Source organism: Suricata suricatta, chromosome 10 (genome assembly GCF_006229205.1).
Source record: "Suricata suricatta isolate VVHF042 chromosome 10, meerkat_22Aug2017_6uvM2_HiC, whole genome shotgun sequence".
Lineage (NCBI taxonomy): Eukaryota > Metazoa > Chordata > Mammalia > Carnivora > Herpestidae > Suricata > Suricata suricatta.
In genome coordinates, this window is record NC_043709.1 from 75,854,965 (window position 1) to 75,877,987 (window position 23,023).

Below are 23,023 nucleotides of genomic sequence, written 5' to 3' on the forward strand. Positions count from 1 at the left end.
TTAGGAATATTACTCTGGATGAAGGGTGTAGAATGGAATTAAACTGGGAAGAAACTAAAAGTGCAAATACCAATTAAATTGTTATTCTGCCACTTTACTGAATTCATTTATTCTAATAAATTTTTGTTGGAGTCTTTAGGATTTTCTATGTGTATTATGTCATCTGCAAATAGTGACAGTTTAAATTCTTTAGTGATTTGGATGTATTTTATTTTATTTTATTTTTTTTCTCTGATTGCTGTGGCTAGGATTTTCAGTATTAATGCTACATAAAAGTGGTGAGAGTGGACATCCTTATCTTATTCTTGGTCTTAGAGGAAAAGCTCTTAGTTTTCCACCATTGAGTATGATGTTAGCTATGAGTTTTTCATATATAAAAATTTTTATTATAATGAGGTATGTTCCCTCTAAACACACTTTGTTGAGAGTTTTTATCATGAACAGATGTTGAATTTTGTGCAATGTAGAAGACAGTTCTATAAAACAAACTAGAGGGGAAGGGCTTGACTTAGGATGGTGGCAGTGGGAGTAAAGAATAGAGGATGGATACCAGAGGTAAGACAGACATTGGGTGAACTGACATGGCAGCTTTATTGTACGTGAGGTTAGAGGGGAGATGAGATGCACAGGACTGAGATTTTGGGCCCAGGCAGCAGGGATATGATGGTGCCATTCATAGAAGGGAGGAACATAGGAGGAAATAAGTCTCAGAGGATGTCTAGGTCAGTTTTGACTGTGGTAGTGATTGTGCTGGTATAACTTTATTTTCCTTTATAGGAGGGAGAATTAAAACTACTTTCTTCACATCTTACCATGGTAGTAGTGATTAACTGTGTTAAAGGGTATGTGTACAACAAGCGATGGAGCTAGAACTTGAATTCAGGGCTTCAGACCAGGAATTCTGTGTTCTTTCCATAGAGTCACACTTACATCTATTTGTAGACCTAAGTCATGAATTCTTTTCCTCCCTTATTCTCGCCCACCCTTTCTTCAATTGAAGGAACCAAGAATACATGCATGTTAATTTACACGAAGTGTAAAAATTCTGTAATTAAGAAAAATGTAGAAACTGGCCAGATACAAGCTGAGACTTATTTTTGAATTAGGATAATTTGCTAGGCATTAATTAGTAAATAATTTACCTTTTTTCTGCAGTGCTTCAGTTTCTAGCTAAAACGCACAGTTGTTCTGTGACAAGTTTTAGTAGTGCATTTGGAATGCATCAGTATTCTTTAGCTATGAGGCAGTAAACCATATGCTCTTTAACATTTTGGAGTTCGTACAGCAAACAACCATCTCAACAGTTTGAATGTTTGCAGGTGCGTGCAGTGGGTTCTGGACATTCCCACCTAGAATGTTCATGTCATGTGATGCTGCCCTAGTCTGCCAATTAGCTGATAATGCATAAATGGTGCTTACTATAGAGCCTGACTGGATGTAATTGCTCTGTAAACATTAACTATTCTCATTAACATAACTGATTAGAGGAAGCCTTAGACACTTTGATGAGCTTTCAGGGGTTGATGGAACTCTTTCAGATGTTCCAAGACAATCTCTGGGGTTATATCCTTTTTTACTGACAGATAATTTTGTCCATTTAAAATAAAACAGATACTGCATTCGGGTAGTATCATTTTCAGAAGATAGAAAAAAATTATATTAAAAAGTGTATCTCATCCTTTTCCCTAGCCTTCCAGTTCCTTTCTCCAGACACACTCATAGTTATCATTTTCTCGTGGATGCTTCTAGAGGTATTCTTTGTGTTCCGATAGGTCTTTTTTATTAATCTTAGATTATACTCTTTGAACTTTGATGTATTTCTCTTACCCATATTACTGCCTTTTTACCTCAGTTTATTTAATGATAATAAAGGTATTGCTCAAATTACATTTTTTATTTGAAGCAAGTCAGATACAGTCCCTAGTTTGCAGTTGGTAGTCATGTTCAGAGATGTTAAATGAATTATCTAAGATTACTTTGCTAGCCACAGAATTAGAACCAGAAGGAAGGTTCTTCTGAGTCCACATCCAGGCTCCCTATTCATTACGGAGGAACTTAGACATTCTCTTATGTGAAAGAGCTCACCTTCCTAATTTGATGGAGAGCAGTGCACTTATACTTAAAGAGAATAATAATAAATCTGTTATAAAACAGGATTACCTTTGGACATTTTATATGGGAATGACAAATTTTGTTGGTTGCCTATCTGTTTTAGGAATATATTTTCTACATGGAGTTGACTAAAGGCATCCACATAAGACGTAAGTTAGTCAAGAGGGCTCAACAACATAAATGTAAGAGGACTCAGTAGATACAGTCTTTTTAGTAGGTAGTTGAAAGTTATTCACAAGTGTAAATACACATGTTGAATTATTAAAAGTTTTATCTAAAAAAAAAACTATTGAAGTGCCTTGGCAGCTCAGTGGGTTAAGTGTCTGTGGCTCAGGTCATTATCAGCTCACAGTTCTTGAGTTCAAGCCCTGCATCAGGCTCTGTGCTGACAGCGTGGAGCCTACTTGGGATTCTCTCTCCCTCCCTCCTCTCCCCTGCTCATGCATGCTCGCATGCTTTCTCTCTCCTCCTCGCAAAATAAATAAATAAACTTAAAAAAAAAGTCTCTCCTAACACCTTCATTATAAATAAGCTTGTCAATAGAGCTGCTTGATTATATTAGTTAACTATTGCTGTGGGACAAAGTGTCCTAAAATACAGTGCACAAAACAAATGTTTATTATCTTGCAAACTTTGTGAGGGTCAGGAATCCAGGAGCAGCTTAACTGGGTGGTTCTGGCTCAGGGTTTCTGTTATAACATTGCAGTCAAGCTGTTGGGAGGGGCTGCAGCCTTCCTAGGGTCTGGCCCAATTGTGGCTGAAGAATCAAGTCACAACCACAAATTGTGTCAGGCCCCTCTGTTCCTCACCACTCGGGCCTCTCCATAGGCTGCCTACATGTCCTAATGACATGGCTGCTTGTTTCTTTCAGAGCAAGTGATCAGAGAGGCCCATGATGGAAGCCAACATCTTTTACAACCTAATCTCAGAAGTAGCATACCATGATTTCTGCCTTATGCTGTGGTCATCCAGACCACCCTCTCTCCTTGTGAGAGGAAACTCCACAAGACTGTGAGTTACCAGAGACATAGTCATTGAGAGCCATCATGGGGGCTAGCTACCACACTGAATTGGGCAGTGTTTAAGCTCTTAAACTTCTGATTTAGGACCTTCAAACTTCAGGAACAATTTTTAGAGTATATGAAAGCTGTAGTAGTGTGCAAGATTTTAAAGCAATTTGTATTTGCAGTAAATAATACAGATCTACTGTTTTAGAGAAGCAGTACTACAAAGTTTTAGTGTGGGCTCTGAAGCAAGACTGCTTTGGGCAAGTTACTTCAATTCTCTTAATAATAATAGTACTCTTAACTGCTCTTGGGCTATGCTGTCAAATGCTTAGAATAGTGCCAGGCACATAGGGGTGCTCGCATGTTTATTATTTTTATTGTTAAAAGAACTTGGGAATTCAAGTGTACTCAGCTGCTTTTGTGTCTGGAATATATATTACAATGTTGGAAGTTGAGTCTGGAGAGAGAGGCAGGGACAGTGTGCTCTGGAAAGGATGAGCCTTCACCTCTGATGGCTATGCAGAGTTGATTTGTGTTTTTGCTGTTGATAACCCTTGGCAATTAGTGTTTACTTTAATTTTTTTTTAACATTTATTCATTTTTGAGACAGAGATAGAGTGTGAGTGGGGAGGGGCAGAGAGAGAGAGGGAAACAACAGAATCCGAAGCTGGATCCGGGCTCTGCTGTCAGCATGTGTCCACACCGGGGCTTGAACTCATGAGCGGTGAGATCATGAACTGAGCCACCCAGGTGGACCCTAGTGTTTATTTTAAACTACTTTATTTAAAAAGGAGTGGTTAGCTTTTGTTTATTTTGTTCATTTCTGTTTCAGTAGTAACACCTGAATTTATGCTTCAGCCTCAGAAGTTCATGGCACACAGGTGTTCTTTTCTTTTATTTTTTTAAAATTTTATATAGTAGTCCTAATTTCAAAGAGAAGTTGTGATGGTATTGCTCTTTTAAAATGAAAATGAGAAAAAAAGAAATGAAAAGGATTATAGTGGAGGGGATCTGAAAAGTGCTTGATAAATTATGTAAGGAAGCATTTGGCTTTGATCAGAAATTTAGTTGTTAGCCAGCTGTAAGCAAACCCATCTGGCACACTTTTTCATTTATTCTTCTGAAATATTCATGGACTCCAGCAGTCCCTGTCTTGTTTCCATTAGATCCTCACATATTCTCATCTTCCGGTAGCCAGTCTGGAGTTGCAGTGGGTTGCCCTTGTTTTGTTTCCTTGTTGCTGTGGAGGTAATCAAAGAATAGGCACTCAAGGAAAAGTTTATATATACTCAGTCTCTTAGAAAATAAGTTGTGGAGCAAATGAAATAATGTAGGATTTGAGAACAATCAGTCATTATGTATCATTATGCTGGTATCTGCAGTAGTTTGAACATCTCTGAATTATGAATCTCTTCTGGTTAGTGAGCAGTACACTTCATTTTTATTAAAGAAATTTTATTTTGATTTAGAGACCATGTGATTAGTATACATACATTTTTTTATTTATAAAAGACATTTGCATGTTTGTTGTTAAATCTGGGAGAGCTTTTGAAATAGTATATGATGTAGATCAAGGAGATCATAAGTAATCCTTTTACATTTTAAAATTAATTTTTACTTCAGATTATTGATAGTAGGATTATTATTTGGCATTCAAAAAAATTCTGAAAATTGGTCATATAAAAGCTATCATCTCAAAGCTATGAAACTGCTATTGGTCATATAAAAGCTATCATCTCAAAGCTATGAAACTGCTATTTTACTCAATAGTAACTTGAGATTCATCTGGTTATTTCTACTTTTTTTTAAGAAGAAACTTTGCCACTACTTAGGAATGTCTTCGATGTTTAAATATGATTTCTTTCCATTAGCTCCCTGTTTTACATGAGAAGAGAGCCCTCTTTTTTTTTTTTAAAGGAGGTTGGCAGTTGTGTTCATACCAACCGCTGAGATTTTACCTAGTTGAGTGATAGATTAAGATTTTAAAAACAGTGGGGTCAGTTTTTTCATTTTTGTAGGTTAACATTGTGACAGCAGTGTTGAAAAATAGGGGCTGTTTGTGCCAAATTTGTATGATATGGATTTTAATGTTTAAGTCTAATCTCCTTTGGTTTCCCTGCTTTTAGCTTTGGCTCTTTTGTCTGCTCTGGCTTTGCAAGATGAAGAAACATAATGTCTTTATTGGGGTCAGTGCTTCCCAGAAACCTGGCTGACTTTAATGGTCAATAGGACCCATTTGCCACCTTTTGAACAAAGGATTTGAAGGCCTTGCAGGCTGCCCATCTGTCTTGGGAAGCTTTGTGCAGCCAGGGTGCAAAAAGAAGTTTTACTTGGCAACAGGAAGCCTTTTCTACATAAGTATTTAGAGTGTGTAAAATACAGTTTCTACATAAATAAAGTGTGTTTATTTAGTTCTGTGCTGCATTACAAGTTGTCTGATTTTGTTCCCATGTTTAGGAAGAGATGGGTTGGACAGAATTGACGTTATTATGCCACTAGCTTTTTTAGAGTTCAAAGAAGCTGAAAATTAGTTGCTTGTGTCACCTATTATTTAATTCATTTTATTTTTCTTGTAAAATTATCATTTCCCAGATCATAAATAAACTACAAGCCATTTATTTATTTAAAATTAAATTTGGGAGTAATTCTGTAGTATAAAATGTGTGAACTGTTTACCCATGAGTACTTAATTTGCTATTTTTGTCAGGTAGACTTTTGGGCACTAATGAGGTAGGGCTGATCAGGTGTATTAACATTATTTCTAAGTATATCTTTCTGCCCCCTAGACTTGAAGCTATTTGAGGGAACCAAATAGTACAGTAGTTAAGAGCATGTGTTCTGTTGTTTAAAGTGCTTGGATTAAATGTTTATTTTTGAGAGAAAGAAAGAGAGAGCATGTGGGGCAGAGAGGCCCCTAAGAGGGCTCTGCTCTGACAGCAGAGTGTCCAATGTCTGACTCCCAGACTTTGAGATCATGACCTGAGCTGAAGTCAGACGTTCAACCAACTCAGCTACCCAGGCACCCTAATGTACCTGAGATTAAATCACGTTTCTGCCACTTGTTGTGTTGCCCCTTAAACATTTTTTTTTTTTAAGTTTGTTTATCTATTTCAAGAGAGAGGGAGAATTCCAAGCAGTCTCCATGCAGGTAGGTAGCACAGACCCTGAAACAGACCCAAGAACAGTGAAATCATGACCTGAGCCAAGACCAAGGGTCAGGTACTCAACTGACTGAGCCACCCAGATGTCCTGCCCCTTAAATTTTCTTGGCCTCATTCACATGCTCCTTGTTCTGCAACTTGGTATGGATGGACATGATGACTTGGCTAATGTGGACCCTGCCCACTGTGCCCTGGGGCTTTCCAAAAGCACCCCGCATACCTGTCTGGAGCCTAGATTGGAAAAAGCATGAGGCCAAACCTCAATGTCCACCAAAAAAAGCTGTCTCCAAGGTCCCTTAGGGCAACCCGTACAATCAACAGGCTGCATACAGTACCAAGGAGGCTGCTGTGTGCAGCCATTGCTCTCTGGGCCCCACGGGGAAAGAGCACAGTCAGCTTAATTGACTGCAGTTATTTTATTATTTTTAAAACAGGGATGGGGACATCTAGGTGGCTCAGTCGGTTAAGCATTTGACTGCGCAGCTCAGGTCATGATCTTGGGGTTCTTGAGTTGGAGCCCTGCATTGGGCTCTGTGCTGATAGCTTAGGGCCTGGAGCCTGCTTCAGATTCTGTGTCTCCCTGTCTCTCTCTGCCTCTCCCCTGCTTGTGCTATGTCTCTCTCTCTCTCTTTAAAAAATAAACAAAAAAAATTAAAAAAATAAAACAGGGATGTATTTATTAAAGTAGGTAGGTTGATAAGTAAGATAATGTACAGTGTCTGGGATACATAGGAAATAATACATATAACCTATTATTCACCTTTATAACCTCTTAGCACCTTGTACAGTGCCATGCACATAATAGATGCTCACTGCACATTTGTTGAAACGGGAAACTTCAGGAATATGTAGCCAGTATGGTCAATATATTCGCTAAATTTACTGAAAAGGAAAAAAATACAGGAGAAACTTAACAGAGGGCCATGGGGAGGGGAAGTGGGGAAAAGAGTTAGGGAGAGGGAGGGAGTCAAATCATGAGAGACTCTTAAATACTGAAACAAACTGAGGGCTGAAGGGGGAGGGGGAAGGGGAAGGGGGATAGTGGTCGTGGAGGAGGGCACTTGTGGGGAAGAGCACTGGGTGTTATATGGAAACCAACTTGACAATAAACTATAAATTTTAAAAAAACCAGGAAGAAAAAAATTCTCATGTATTTGATAGTTAGATCTCATTTCGAGTACAGTCATTATACTTGAGGTCACATTTGCTCTTATCACAAGCCTGTAACATTTATGATAAAAATATAATTTATGATTATGATTTTTTATAACATAAAAATTACTGCTTTTTTAGTTCTCCATTGAAATGTAAGTTTTTCTGTTTGTCACTTTATGCTAAACTGATGGGAGCTTTAGGTGTATTTATTTTTTAATTTTTTGAGTGGGAGAGATAGAGACAGAGCATGGGCAGGAGAGGGGCAGAGAGAGAGGGAGACACAGAATCCGAAGCAGGCTCCAGGGTCTGAGCTGTCATGAGGGCACTGAGCCTGACACCGGGCTCAAACCCATGAGCTGTGATATCATGACCTGAGCTGAAGTTGGATGCTTAAGCAGCTGAGCCACTTGAGTGCCCCTTAGGTGTCTTTTTTGAAAACTGAAACCATGAATTCAGGAAGTCAGATGTTGGCTTATCAGGTTTAAATGATAAGATTCTTTTTAAACGTTTTTTAAAACTAAGCATCAAGTCTCAGGTAAGTCTCTTAGAGACTGTTACGGGTATATGGAGCAGAAATTATTTAATTTATTTGCATATGCCTGGAATTAGGGTATGTTTTCTTGCTGTTTTTCTGTTGCCATGTGTGGGTAAGGAAATGCTTTGCTATACTTTAAATTGTGTTTTACAATAAACTATTTAAAAAAAATCCAAGAGCTACAAAAAAATAAAATCAAATAAATAAATAAATAAATTGTATTTTGTATTTCCCCCATGACACTCTCACATTGGTGTGTAGCAGCTGTATATTTACGACTCAGAGCCTTTGAGTATATACAGAGTCTTTTTGGTAACTGATCTCTTTTCTTTATCCTTTGTGTATGGAGTTATCTTTTCAAGTCCCTAAACATGAGCGAGGTCTTGACAAAAGGTTCTAGCTAATCCTTTATTCCATTTTCTCATGGGAATATTCCCTGTAATTCTAGTACTTTTTTTCCTGCATTCTTTGATAGGTGAGATGAGTTCACCAAAGGTAAGTTTTGTGTATGTGCTTGCGCGCGCGCGTGTGTGTGGGTTTGTGTGTGTGGGGGTGTGTGTGTGTAGGGGAGCTCTGGGTGCAATTTAAATAGCGTGGACAGAGTAGTCCTCACAAAAATGATTTTTGGACAGTGACTTGAGAGAAGTTAAGGGAGTTAGCGAAGTAGATATTTGACATAAATGCCTTCCAGGCTAAGAAAATAGGAAAAGCAAAGGCCTTCAGTGGGGGCCATGATGGTTTTCTAGTGACGTAAAGGAACCTTTAGGAGACTGGGCGAGTGAACAAGAGGGAAGAATAACAGGTCAGAAGGGTTCCAGGAGGTCAGAAAGGCCTGGTATTTTTGAAAGGGCTTTGGATTTAATTCTAAGGGTGATGGGGAGCCATTGCAGATTTGCACACAATAGAGACCCCTGACTTAGTTTTAAAAAGGTAAATTTGGCAGTTGTATGAAGACTGAATTTAGAGGTACAGGGAGATTTGTTAGGAAACTTGCAGTAATCTAGGTAAGATATAATGGCAGCTCAGAACAGATGGTGTGATATGATCAGTTTCTGGATATATTTGGGAGATTGAAGCAATAAGATTTCATTATCAAGTGGTGGAGTATGAGTGAAAGGGGAGGAATCAACAGTGGCTCCAAAGATTTTGACTTGAGCAGCTTGAAAAATGGAGTTGCCATCGACTTAAATGGGGAAGACTATGGGTTGGATGGATTAGCGAAAGGGTGGTGCAAGTTAGGGATTCAGTTTTGAACATGCTGAGTTTGAGATGCCTGCCAGATATCGTGGTCAGGAATGCAGTTCGATGTGAGTTTGGAGTTAGAAAAGATTGAGCTGGAATGATAAATTACACATGTATTTAAGTCATTGGGACTAGATAAGATCATTAAGGGAGAGAATATAGGTAGGCAAGAGGAAAAACGCTAAAGATAGTTCTTAGACACTCTACATTAAGACTGCATCAATAAAAAAAAGTATCAGCACACTTAAAACATTTTAGGTACAAAATTATGAGTGTTTTTGTTGTTTGTTTTTTTGAGAGAGAGAAGAGAGAGAAAGAGTGTGTGCGAGAGGGGCAGAGAGAGACAGGGAGAGAGAATCCCAAGCAGGCTTTGCTCCATGACTGCAGAGCTTCGTGCGGGGCTGGAACCCACAAACTGAGATCAAGACCTGAGCCGAAACCAAGAGTTAGAGACTCAACCAGCTGAGCCACCCAGGAACCCCAATTACGAGTATTTTTAAAGGGTAGAATAAAGAAGATGGCAGTATCACTTGAAGTATCTCTTTTTTCTTTCCCCTTTTCCTTTTCATAAAATTTTTACTTTTTAAAAGTTTAGTAGTAGGCTTAAGGCCACAGTGAACACACAGCCAACTCATTTTCTGGTGGATTAACACCTTTTGACTTTGTTCCTTTCACTACTTCATTGATGTTCATTTTTTTTAATGATGCGGGGCTAAAACTCAGAAACCATGAGATCATGACCCAAGCTGAAACCGAGAGCCAGATGCTTACCCGACTGAGCCACCTAGGTGCCCCTATTGATGCTCTTAAATCTTTGATTACACTTCTTTACTTGCTAAACAGATACAAATAAATACTGTCATATTCTTATATTTCCATTATACTTCCATTGATCTGAACAGTGAAACAAAATACGGATAATATCCTTACTGCCAACAATACATTCATCTGTAAGTTCTGAAAATGCCCAGCTGTTGAGCATAGTAGGTTTCAGATTTTTTGCTTGTGTTTTTAACTCCTTGCCTGAGATAATTCCAAAATATTTGTGTTTTGGCAACTTTATCTGCTTAAGCAGTACATCATAATGAATGATAGAAGGTAGCTGATCTAGCTGATGGAAAATCCTTGTGGATGCTTCCAATTAGGATAATGGAGCTGATTCTGAACTACAATATTTCTTAGGGGAGAACGTGTCTTCCTTCTGTCTTCTTCCATTCTGTGTTTTCTGTTCTTAGGCTTGTCTTTCTGTTTGATTTGTTGAGGAAAAGTATCTTATGGAGAGTAGCTTGATTTGCGTTCATTTCTTGTACTAATGGAAGGGTTCAAGTAGAAAAGGTTAGAAACTGATTATTTTCCCTTTCCTTGATTGTAAGGATTATCTGTCAGTACTAAGATGGTAGAAAGTTTGCTTTTCATTTTTCACCCGTGGTTAAAATGTTTGTTCCAAATGATGCATGTACATTGAATTAAACTATATTTGGTGATTGAATGACTGATACTTGTAGGGAAGTATACTTTTTTCCCCGTATAGATAATGCTTCAACAATGATGAATAAATGGCAGTCAAAAGAGTTGTAAATCAATCCTAATGAGGGATGAAATGGTATTAGTTGCATTTGTTAATAAAAATCAATAGACTATATTCATGAGGTTTCTAATTTGGAGAACCACAGAGTTTCAAATACTAAAATAAACTTTCAATTGCTAAATGGACACATAGTCAATTTTTATTCATTAGATTGATTTGTGTCTGGGTTTTCCCCCTATAATTAAGCCAGTCCTTTATAAGGAGGGAAGTAAATGGAAGTTGATTTAGAGCATTGTGCAAAATGTGTTTTTATCCATCAGTGTGAGTGTTTTTCTTGTTTTTTTATGGAGTATGGGTTCAGAGAATTGTTAACATAATACCAAATTTTATTTACAAGGTCAAAATAAATCTTGTAAATGAAAGTTTGTGCCCCTTGGGTACTAAAAGACTAGGAATTGAGTTATTTAGATATTGCATCTAAATTTTTGGAGTTATAGGAAAAATTTTATGTTAGACTCAGAAGGTCTACACATTTCCATAGATCAAAGAACTGTGGTTCAGTTTTCTTATTTTGCCCTTCTTTGGGTTTCACTGGAAACTCATGTCACTGGAAAGTGTCACCAGTACAATTGCCTTTCACTCCAGGCCTCAGAAAAAGAAAAGAAAGAGCAGGGAAGTTCTGATCCATATTGGTACATCACAAAGAAGGAAACTTAGAACTGCTCTTTATGAGGAATTACTGAAAAGAACAGTAAAACTTTGTGGTTTGTTATAAACTTCCATATTACTTTAGAAAGGGCTCATTGAGTATAGTTAGAGCTAGATTATCACCATAGTGAGCTCCAAAAACTAATCTGTGTGGTTGGTTTTGTTTGGGGTTTGGTTTTTGAGAGAAGGAGGAGCAGAGAGAGAGGGAGACACACAATCAGAAGCAGGCTCCAGGCTCTGAGCTGTCAGCACAGAGCTGCCCAAAACAGGGCTTGAACTCATGACTGTGAGATTATGACCTGAGCTGAAGTTGGATGCTTAACTGACTGAGCCACCCAGGTGCCCCATCGTACATAGTTTTGTGGAAAATTCAAGCTATGCATGACATTATATGGGAAGTAAAAATAAATAGCAACCCACTGTCAAAAGATCACTACTGATATATTTTAGTGGAAATCATAGTTTTACCTACTCTATATATTAGGGTACAACATGAGTAGTTTGCATTTACTTAATATGTAATAGGTAATGTTGATATATAACACATGATTTAAATATTTTTATTTAATTTATTTTAATAATTACATAATTAATATACAAACACTATCTTAACCTTTTATTTAAAAATTTTTTAATGTTTATTTTAGAGCGAGTGAGAGAGAGAGAGAGAGAGAGAGAGAAAGAGAGAACAATTGGGGAAGGGGCAGAGAGAGAGGGAGGGAGACTCCTAAGCAGGCTTCAGGCTTTGAGCTCTCAGTACAGAGCCCCATGTGGGGCTTGAGTTCACCAACTGCAAGATCACGACCTGAGCCCAGTTGGACACTTAACCAACTGAGCCACTCAAGTGCCCCCATGATCTTAACCTTTTTAAAACCCAATAATATTATTTGTAGATGACCCCATTTTAGATCTACATTATCCTCTTTTTTTTTTTTTTTTTTAAAAGAGAGGGAGAGAGGTAGACAGTGTGAGCAGGGGAAAGGAGCAGAGGTGGGGTTGAGGGGGGAGGAGAGAGAGAATCCTAAGCAGGCTCCACATTCAGCATGGAACCCCTTGCAGGGTTTGATCCCAAAACCTAGGGATCATGACTTCAGCTGAAATCAAGGTTTTGATGCTCAACTTGACTGAGCCACCTAGGCAATTGCCCGTACATTATCCTTTTAATGGCAGAACACCATATACTTTATGATATACTTTTATTTATTTACATATTTCCTTCTTATAGGTTCTTAGATTGTTTCAAAATTTTTATTATAAACAGCATTGCACAGAACTTCTAGTAAGAAGATATTTGCACACATTTTTAATTATTTCCTTAAGTCACATTTCTGAGGGAAACTACTGGGTCAAGCAGCACGTGTGTGTGTGTGTGTGTGTGTGTGCGCGCGTGTATTTTAATGCATATTACCAAACTACCCTCTGTAAAGGCTGCACCAGTTTACTTTTATACCAGTGTTACTGACGGAATAGTATTGGTTTTGACATTTCTTTTTTATCCTGCACTCTGTATTTTGTTAAGAAAACATTCCACTGAAAAATTCAGAATGTCTTCATTCTGTAAACAGTAGGTTTCTTAATATTGTTCTGTAGAAACCTCTGGAATTCCCATCTGTCCTAAAATTCTCTTCTGAAAATTAAGAATGGCCTCTTAATGAAAGTCCATGTGGCTAAAAAAAATAATTTTTAAACATACATTGTTACCATAATTAGGGTAACATTTGCCTTTTAGAATTATTTTTTTTTAACGTTTTATTTATTTTTGAGAGAGAGACAGCATGAGCAGGGGAGGGTCAGAGAGAGAGAAGGAGATACAGAATCTGTATCTGCAGGCTCCAGTCTCTGAGCTGTCAGCACAGAGCCCGACGTAGGGCTTGAACCCACCAACCGTAAATTCATGACCTGAGCTGAGACGTTTAACTGATTGAACCACCCAGCTGCCCCAGAATAATTAAAAAAAAATTTTTTTTTAATGTTTATTTATTTTTGAGACAGAGACAGAGTGTGAGCAGGGGAGGGGCAGCGAGAGAGGGAGACACAAAATCCGAAGCAGGCTCCAGGCTCTGAGCTGTCAGCACAGAGCCCGTTGTGGGGCCCAAACCCACGAACTGTGAGGTCATGACTTGAGCCGACTGACGCTCACGAACTGTGAGATCATGACTGACGCTTAACAGACTGAGCCACCCAGGTGCCCCGCCCCAGAATAATTTTAATCTAAGGTTTTATTCATAATTTTCCTTAATCATGATTTCTTATCTTAGAATTAAGGGGAAAAAGCAGTGCTTTTTTAGTGTAACAGTAAGACTTGGTTATCATTGCTGGAGTGGGTGGTACATTTTAACTCATTTCTGAACTTTCCTACTGAAGCCACAATTAGAAAATGAGCCTGGCTTTCAGTATAGTGTTTATTGATCCTATGCTAAAAGGCCCAAGTTTTCAGCTGCACTCGATAATATATTTTCTGTAGAAGAATAGTACTGACCTTTGAAAAAAAATACATAGCCATTAATTAATTAAATTGGTCTCCTTGAAGGCACTCTTGCTGAAAAGGTCTGTCCTTTTATCCAAAGAAGGAAGAGGTTTGATTAATTTACAGATTCTGCTCTAGTATATATAATAAAGTATTTGGGAAAATGTCAGGTTCTCATGCATTTAAAAAATATATGGGAAATTCATTTGTTAATTGAATTCACTTCCAGAAGGATGTGGTGGGAATTAGCTTTGTTGAGAGGCGGTATGTCGTCAGGAAAAAAGACTGGTCTCAAAATCAGATACTCTGGATTTTACTTCTTTGGGGAGTCTTTTTACCTCTTTAGGACTCTGTTTCCACAACTGAGTGGAGTAGTTTCAGCTGCCCTTCAAAAAGCTTGATGAGCATGCCAGTCATCTAAGGATCTTGTTAAAATACCAGATGGTTCAGTAGGTCTGGGCTGGGCCTGAGGCTCTGCATTTCTAACAAGTTCCTGGGTATGTCAGTGCTACTGGATCATCGCAATTTGAATAGCAAGAAATTAGATTATATCTATCTTTCCTTCTAGTTCTGAAAGTCTGATTCTAATTTAAGTTATTCTAGACGTTAAGATTACGATCTTAACATTTTAAATATTTTTAATATGGTAAGGTTTAAGTAAAAGAAGACAAGCATTTTTACAACTTTTAAGTTTGCTAGTGAGAATTTTTTTCTGATCATGTCTAAGACTTTTTGAAAATACTCCAACACTCACTTCCTTCCCTTAAAAAGTTAGGAGAAGAATAGATAAGAGAAGAATAATAAAACACTGATATTGTTGAAGCTGGATGAGGAGTACATGTGGGTTCATTCATTATACTTTGTCGTTATTCTCCATCCATAGGTACATGTGAAAATTTATTTAACAATACAAAACAAAAAGAATACAAAATGTGAATCTGCTAGGGTTGTAAGACAGAGGCTTTATATTTATATGTATATGTATACACATGTATAGGTATATATAGCTTCAGGCACTAGTAACTCAGTTCTAACTTGTCTAGTAGGAAGCAGTGTGGTAATAATCTGAGGGAAACTCTTGGAAGGAAAAAAGCATAATGGCTAATGAAACACATTTGCTACAAACAGAGAAACTAGAGCTGCCATTCCCCATGTGTAAGTCTTGGGCTGTTTGTTTCTGTTAAACACTGCAAATGTGTCTATGCCAACTTAACCTGAATGTGTTTGGGTGATATTTTTGGAAATTGACTCTTAAAACTGTAAACTTAACATAGATTTTGGTTGCTGTTGTTGAATGTATCAATCAAATATTATCATATTTTTATAAGACAAAGACACTTAAAATAGGGTATAGGAAGTGTGCATTAGGCAAATGTTTTCTACTATTCCAAGAGTCTCTTAGATATAGGCTTATAATGTTGCTTTTAAATTCAGAGTAATTTAATACTCTGCAGTAAAATTTTGATTCCTACTAAATGGCTATTTCTGAGGGAGGAGTTGAGAACAAATGGAGAAAGAATGTAAGTTGAGCTTCGTTTTGGTAAAGATTTGGAGAAATGATCAGAAAATGTTTATATAGAATGATACCTGTTTAGGAAATAACATTTTGATATGAAATAAACAAATATCTAATATAAAGCTAACTTACTTAGATTAGTTGTTATATAGGTCCTATATATATATCTGTGTGTGTGTGTGTGTGTGTGTGTGTGTGTGTGTGTGTGTATATATTATAATTTGAAAACAATATTTGAAAAGCACAAATTAGGGGCTCCTCCGTGGCTCAGTTGGTTAAGTGTCCAACTCTTGGTTTTGGCTTAGGTCATGATCTCATGGTTTGTGAATTCCAGTCCCATGTCAGGTTCTGTGCTGACAGTGCAGAGCCTGCTTGGGATTCTCTCTGTCTCTTCCCCACTCAACTTTGTCTGTCTCTGTAAAAATAAATAAGTAAACTTAAAAAAAAATTTAAAAACACAAATTAATGCCAGGTTATTAAAGAGAACTAGAAAATAAATGTTTTAGAAATGTAAAACCCAGCTACAACCATTGTTAATGTTTTTACTATGGTTCCTTTCATTTTTTAATGTGATTTTATATAGTTCTTCTCTTACCTTATATATCCTTTTATCCTATTTTTTTCACTAAACATTCTAAATATGTGCTTTTCATTATTCATTCTTCTGTAAATATTTTCTGAATGAAATAATTATCTGTCAGGTCTGGGTGAAGACATCCATGGCCTCAAATAGGAAATCTAGAAATATGTTTCTGCTTTGATATATTTTTAGGCTAGGTGCACGTTGTCTATTATGGTGAGTAGAATGGATAAAGGAAGTCATTTTCTGTTGGAGAGATTGAGGCATTTGCTTGGTCTGTCCAATATTTGAGTACTTTTGAACTGAATGAGATTATGCATCCTGGGAAGAATGTAATCCCACGTTGAACAGAGCCATAGTAGCACCATTAGTGCAGACCTGTGATAGCTCTGATGCCAAGATGCAGGATTTTAAAGGCTCTTCTTATGAAAATCTTACTTGTGAATTGGACCCCAAAGTGAACTTTCAGGGATAATAGGGATGTTATACTGGTAATTCTTACCAGTCCAGGGAATTCAAGGCTCAGCAAAAATCAGTTTACCATTGGCCTTACAGACCAAACAAAATATATATACACACATGTGAATTAAATGAGCTCTAATACAAATAAAGTGCCAAGAACAGTTCTTACCACATAATAAGAGTATAAGTGTTTGATATTGACATAGAACTGAAGAGACTTTTAAGTCAGCTTTTATGTCTAATGTTAAATATATCAGGAGCCTTTTGTTTCAGGAAAGTGAATTTCTTTGAACACTGAATAAGCTGAACCAAGTAGTAAATAATGATTAAGTGTGTTTTTGGGTCTCCTTCCCTTACATGTCTTACCCGTTTAACTGAGGACCCTTCTTGGCTTTATCCATTTCTCTAATTTAAAAGCCTTTTTTCAGATGCCTGGAGTAAAATAGGAGATGAGTGTTGACTGGTTATTAGGAGCAGGAGGAATTAGTTAATAACTGAATTGGTAACTTGGCAGCAGCAACTTGATTTTAAGGTCCTAGGTTTGTGTTCCTCTAAGATTTAAAGCTTTCAGCAGTATAAACGTACTTGTTCTTTTAAGGAAATTCTTTGGAGCATGTGTTTAGAGAATTTTCATCATGTCTGAATGTGGCTTTGAACTTGACACATTTTTACTCTTATCATCAGTGTAATTGTTTCTAAAGGTGTGGAAGTGTGTATTCCATTTTTGAAATACAGTCATTTTAAAATTTTGACACATTCATTTTGTGATTTGTTTTGATTTCCAGTTCTCTAGCAGTGTTAATTTTCAAACTTGAAAATTTTTAACTGTGTGGATATTATGGATTTCATTGTAATGTGTGAACTGTTTTTCTAGAAAAAATGTATATACATTCAAAATGTTATATACAGTTTCAGAATTTGTTCACTGAAATCCTAAAACTTAGCCACATGTTTTTAAGTTGAAATATAGTTGACATACAATGTTACATTAACTTCAGGTGCACAGTATAGTAATTTGACAACTCTGTATGTTACACTGTGCTCACCACAAGTGTAGCTCCCATCTGTCACCATACAGCACTATTACAGTATCATTGACTATAATCTCCATTCTGTACCTTTCATCCCTGTGACTTCTTCATTCCATAGCTAGAAGCCTGCATTTCCCACTCGCCTTCACCCACCTGCATATTCCCCCTCCCTTCACTCTCCTCTCTGGCAACCATAGGCTTGTTCTTTTTTTTTTTTATGGATCCATTTCTGCTTTTTGTTTATTTTTTAGATTCCATGTTTAAGTGAAACCACCTGATATTGGTCTTTCTTTCACTTATTTCACTTAGTATAATACTCTCTAGGTCCATCCGTGTTGTCACAAATGGCAAGATCTCATTCTTTTTTATGACTAATACTCCATTTTACACACACACACACACACACACACACACACACACACACACCCCACATCTTCTTTATCCATTAATCTGTTTATGGACACTTAGATTGCTCCCATGTCTTGGCTCTGTAAATGCAGCAATAAATATAGAGGTGCATATATCTTACAAATTAGTGTCTTTGTACAGTAAAGATATAGTGAATTACTACTTTATGTAATGCACTTTATTAGATCTTGGGAAAGTTGGTGCAGGGAGGAATAAGTGGTTTTTACCACTCAGAAAACTTAGGTTTTAATAATATAGGTAATACATAAATAATACACTTTGATATATAATAACAACTGGTTGCCAGCAGAGAGGAAATTATTAACTTTCACTGGGGGAGGTGAGAAATGGGTGAGGCTTATATTTGAACTTACTCTTAAAGTACGCATAGAATTTTAAAAAACATCTTGATTAAGATATAATTCACATACCTTATGTGTAACAAACATACTATTTAAAGTAAACAATACAGTGGCTTTTAGCATAATCACAGAATTATGAAACAATCCCCACAGTCAACTTTAGAACATGTTAATCACTCTCCAAGGAAATGTCATACCTTTGTCGACTACTTATGCTCCTCTCTGCTTAGACCCTGGCAACTACAAATCTACTTTCTATCTTGGTAGATGTTTGCCTATTTTGGACATTTCATATAAATTGAATCACATAATATATGTCTGCCTTCTTTCACTTAGTATAATAATATTTTCAAAGTTCATCCATGTTGTAGTAAATATCAGTACTTCATTCCTTTCTACCAGCAAATATTATTCCATTGTATGAACATACTACGTTTCATTTTCCATTTTTCAGTTGATGGACATTTAAGTTGTCCTACTTTTTGACTATTATGAATAATGCTGCTGTACAAGTTTTTGTGTGGACATATATTTTCAGTAATCTTGGGTATTAAAACTGTTAGTGGAATCGCTAGATTGAGAAACAGACAGACTGTCTTCCAAGGCAGCTGTACTAGTTTACATTCTCACAAGCAATATATGAGGATTCCAGTTTCTCCACCTCCTAGTCAACACGTATTAATTACTGTGTTTTAAAAACATTTTAGCCTAATTCAAGTCTTAAGTGGCATCTCATTGTAGTTTTGATTTGAATTTCCCTGATGACTGATGACATTGAGCATCTTTTCAAGTGCTTATTGGCCATTTGTATACATTCTTTTGAGCATAGACTTTTAATAGATGGAGAAAAGGGAAGCAAAGGGAGGACTTCAGGTATGAAGGCCTGAGAAATGGTGAAACCATCAGTAAAACAAGAGTTGGGTCCCCAGAGGAAGTGAGTGAGACCAAGACACTAAGAAACTGGACTCTCAGTTTATTTTTTGGTGGGTCAAGTCATACTGTCCTCTGCTTATCTTAAGTTTACATTGCTCAAATTTCAAGGATATTCCTTCTTTTGTAAATGTCAGGAAGTGTTGTGTCTAGCTCATTCAATTGATTTATTCAACACTAAATAAAGAATTTTAGAGGGCCTTCTAAATTCCAGGCTTTCTAAGCCCCCTAAGTTAGAGGGGGTAAATGAGTGAGCAGAAATAGACCCTTGGTTTTCATGGAGCTTTTTTTCTAGTGAGAATGATTTGGTACCAATAAAAAACCCTTTTTAGAGGCTGCCTTTATCCCAGCATATCAGAGTTTGGTAAATAAATCCATGTCTGCTTTGTTTATGCTGTTGCTGATTTTATTAATTTGGGTCATAGCTCTGCTCAGCTTTTACCTTTCCAGACTCAGTTTTTAATCTTTAATCATTTTTTACACAGCAGCATCCTGAAATTCCTTTTGGCATCCTTGTTTCTTTTTTTTTTTTTTTTGTACTGTTGCAGCTGAAGTCCTTTTCCCCCCACTATAATTGGTACCAATTAATCAAAAAGTCTGATAAACTATAAAGAAAAGGGGCATGCGTATTTTAAACCTTTTCTTTTAAAACCTGCGTATATATGTTTCATCAATCTTTTATTTTAGGACAAGGCTTTTCCTTTGAAGAAGAATCTGCCGACTATAATTTTTTTGTGATGTTTCTTATATAAACCCCACATATAATGAATCATGTATGATTTTTAGTTTCTGTATCTAAAGTAGAGTGAGAATTTAAAGCTATCTCAAAGAAATCTGAGTGCAAAATCTTCCTAGAGTTTTATGATTTTCCACCCTAATCTTTAGTCTTCTGATCTCTAATTGGCAGTTTTGTGTTAAGCAACTTGGATATATCTATGTCTATCTATCTATATCTATATAGATATTCATCTTTATTTTCAGAAAAATTACAATTCTTGAGTCACCTGGGTGGCTCAGTCAGTTAAGTATCTCACTTCAGCTCAGGTCAGGATCTCAAGGTTAGTGAGTTCAAGCCCCGTATGGGGTTCTCTGCTGTCAGCGTAGATCCTGCTTCAGATCTCTGCTTCCCCGCCCCCCCCCGCCCTCCTTCCCCTGCTTGTACTCTCTCTCTCTCTCAAAAACAAATAAACATTAAAAAATATCTTTATATAAAAAATAAATTACAATTTTTTTCAGAATCTTATAAAAGGTTTACTTAATAATTAAATTATGAATTTACTTTCATGTTATACCTAAATAAAGAGGTTGGAAATGGGTTGGTAAGCAAATTCAAGTAGAGGAAGCAGAAGTACTACTGACCATGTGCATTTTTGGTCTACTGAGGACACAAGGAGTTTAATCCAGGTTATAGGTTAAGAAAGCTTCTACTATATATTCCAAGTTATGTACTCTTTCACTGTGTTCTCCTAGTACTCTGTACAGATACTAGATACCCCTTATATAACACTCATCTCACTACTCTATAGCAATCTATTTGTTTGTCTTCCTTCTTTAAGGGCAAGAGTATACTCTCTTATGTTATATTCATAGTTCCTAGTATATGTTTGGTATATAATTATATATTCACTTTTAAAAAATGAATTGACTACAGGCTCAGTATAACTCAATAAAATGACCAGGCTGTCAAAAAAAATAACTTTAATGTGATTCCTCAGTTACATTATTAGATGTAGTGTTTAGAATAATTCTACTATATTCATATTGTGTTGAACTGGAGTGGTAGATTTAAAAAACAACATGTTGATTAATTAGAGTGTATCCCCTAAATTGTTAATTTTATGAGATAGGACTGTATATCTAATACCTACAATATAGAATGTTAATGCCTGGTAGACAGTACATGGTTAGTACATTAAAAAAAAATTACTGGGGCACCCGGCTGGCTCAGTTGTGGTTAATCATCCAACTTCTGTTCAGGTAATGATCTCATGATTCATGGGTTTGAGCCCCACATTGGGCTCTGTGCTGACAGCTCAGAGCCTGGAGCGTAGTTCAGATTCTATGTCTCCCTCTCTCTCTCTGCCCTTCCCCTGCTTGTGTTCTCTCTCTCAAAAATAAATAAATAAGCTATTTATTTATTCTTAAATAAACTTAAAAAAATTTTTTAACATTCATTTTTGAGAGCGAGAGGGTGCAAGTGGGGGAGGGGCAGAGAGAGAGGGAGACCCAGAATCTAAATCTGAGGTATCCACACACAGCCTGACGCGGGGCTCGAACCATGAGCACTGAGCTCATGAGCCAAAGACAGATGCTTAACTGATTGAGCCACCCAGGTGCCCCTTTAAATAAATACATTAAAAAAATTATTGAATCCACAGGGAATAGAGAATAGGATGGTGAAGGTTCTTTACTGTTTATTGAGAAATGGTAAGTTGAATACAGGGTGTGCTTCTGTAGAAAAGGAATTTAGTGAATATATTAACAAATTTTGAAAATTTGAGGCCTGATCATACGGAAGAACATGAGGACCTCAGTAGGTCTGGAGAGCTGAATTGGAACTAGGGAATTACAGGAAAAATATAGGACAGCAGATTACATCAAATTTTTTTCTAATTTATTAACATTGTTTTCAAAAATAGAATATATTAATGAGTTCATTGGGACAGAAGTTTAATGACATGTCAGGAAGGTAAAAAAAATTGTTTTTATAGGAGATGTGAGATTTGTCTAGAAAAACTCGAAATTCATCTTTTCTAGGCCCTGTGAACAGTAATCTCTTGCTTCAGTCTTCTAGTAATATTCTTTGTAAGAATATTATATTTGTCACATAACTTACATAGATTTTATGGTATTAAGGAGTAATAAAAATGATTTCTTATCTTTCCATTAAATTTTCTTTGGTGGAAGACAGAAATCGTATATTATTACAGTACCAAAAAAACCTTTTTAATGGTATTCTTATGGTCCAGAAATCTTGATAGATTGTCATTTGATAAGTCAGATAGGTTTTAAAAAGTCCCAATAGTCTGCTTCATTCATTAGTTGTACAGATGATTGTGTAAGTTAATCTGACATCAGACAGCTGATAGTACAGTAACATTTGTTGAATTTGATGAGTGCAGTAGTCCTTATATTCCTGCATATGATATATAATGAATCCAAATATTATAATGATTTAAGTTCTGTGAGGTATTACTGTGAGATAGTACTATAGAAATCTGAGTATTTTATCTTTGCTGCCTCATACCTCACAGGACTTAAGAGTCTTATTCATATAAGCTGTTCCTTAATTATTTGTTAAAATACGGCTGAATATCTCAAAGCCTTAAAAAAACAATCACCCTTATGAGGACTTATTTTTTGTTATACAGACTGTTAACAAATCAAAAGTATTTTGGTTCAGATATCAAAGTTACTGAATTGCCTTGTTAATTTATTGTTGATATGTCAATAAAGTTTAGTCAATGATGTCTTGTTCATTTACCCCAAATTTCTATGGTACATGACAATAAAAATAATTTTCCTCTTTGCCTTGTTGCCAAAACACTTTCTTGCTCATGTGCCTTCCTCTTCTTTCTTTACATGAGTTTCTTCCAGTTTTGCCATGTTAACATTTATGGGGCGTTCCTTTTTGAACAGCGTGCATTCCTTTCATATCTACAATATTACCTTTCCTGTAGACTTGTGTATGTGGCCAAAAGAACAATTCTGTGTTTTCTAAAAGGTCTAGAGAACATACAGCAGATATTTTTCTTGCATCCCTTTGTGTTGATCATTTTGACGAATTACTGGAAGATGTTGCTGCCAGCTGATAGGACC

The 23,023-nt window shown here is 36.5% G+C and overlaps 1 protein-coding gene and 1 non-coding gene across 2 annotated transcripts in view; one reads left to right on the forward strand and one right to left on the reverse strand.

Annotated features, from left to right (window-relative positions):
• The window catches only part of DENND5B (DENN domain containing 5B), a 185,048-nt gene that overhangs the window by 15,722 nt on the left and 146,303 nt on the right, over positions 1-23,023 (forward strand). The gene's annotated exons all lie outside the window — the stretch shown is intronic.
• Positions 6,559-6,691, reverse strand: LOC115305840. The gene has a single exon (XR_003915025.1). It is a non-coding gene; the product is annotated as a small nucleolar RNA SNORA70 (small nucleolar RNA).